We start from the raw sequence: 931 nt of genomic DNA on the forward strand, positions 1-931 counted from the left end.
GAAAGCATTTTACAAGCAGTAGATTGGATGAATATGCCAGATTCGTGGGACCAAATCATGGAAGTTATTTCGGATACGAAATAACTATTAAGAACAAAATATCTATTTGTGCGGCTTGGAAGGAGAGACGGGTTGAGAGGAGTGGTGGTATAAATGAGGGGTGAGTTTTTGTTTGGTGGGTTTTGGAGGGTGGCTCGAATAAGTTCGACTCGAACTCGAGCTCGACTCGACATACTAACGAGTCGAGCCGAGCTATCTGATACTCGACTCGATAGGCTCGTGAGATACTCGAATATATTTTTTATATAATTAATTATATAATATATTTTATAAAATATACAATATAAAAAATTAATAACAATTAATTTATAATATAATATTAATGTGATTTTAATATGATTTCTTTTAATATAATTTATAAATTATACACATTTTAGTCTCCCTACCCTTTTATAATATTATGTATTAATTTTAATATATAATTTGTATTTATTTAGTTTAAATTATAATTTSTATATAATTTTAATATATAATTTGTATTTATTTAGCTTCTGAAAGTGAATGAATAAGTGTAATTTTTGATCCCACATCGGTAATGAGTGAAGAATTGAAAGGTGGAGAGATGGGTTTAAAAGGAGAAGGTGGGGGAAGAGAGAAGGTACTTACCTGGACCGCTGGACGGGGTCAATGGGTGGTCAAGATGACCCATGGCCTAGGTTGGCGACCTCCATTGCACTTTGGAGGCGCTCCAGTTTAAGGTCGGCCCAAGAGGTCGAACCTAAGTTATAATTTAGGCATGTTCGTTTATGTTCGAGTTCGAGCTTGATTCAAGTTCTAGTTCGAGCTTGATTCGGGCTCGAGTTCGAGCTTGATTCGGGCTCGAGTTCGAGCTTGATTCGGGCTCGAGTTCGAGCTTGATTCGGGCTCGAGT

General features: G+C 36.3%; 1 non-coding gene across 1 annotated transcript; it reads left to right on the plus strand.

Annotated features, from left to right (window-relative positions):
- The first annotated feature begins 658 nt into the window (after positions 1 to 658).
- Positions 659 to 821, plus strand: LOC112515030. The gene has a single exon (XR_003069487.1). It is a non-coding gene; the product is annotated as a U1 spliceosomal RNA (small nuclear RNA).
- Positions 822 to 931: the final 110 nt, after the last annotated feature.

This window comes from Cynara cardunculus (genome assembly GCF_001531365.2).
Source record: "Cynara cardunculus var. scolymus isolate 2C chromosome LG 6, CcrdV1, whole genome shotgun sequence".
Classification (NCBI taxonomy): Eukaryota; Viridiplantae; Streptophyta; class Magnoliopsida; order Asterales; family Asteraceae; genus Cynara; species Cynara cardunculus.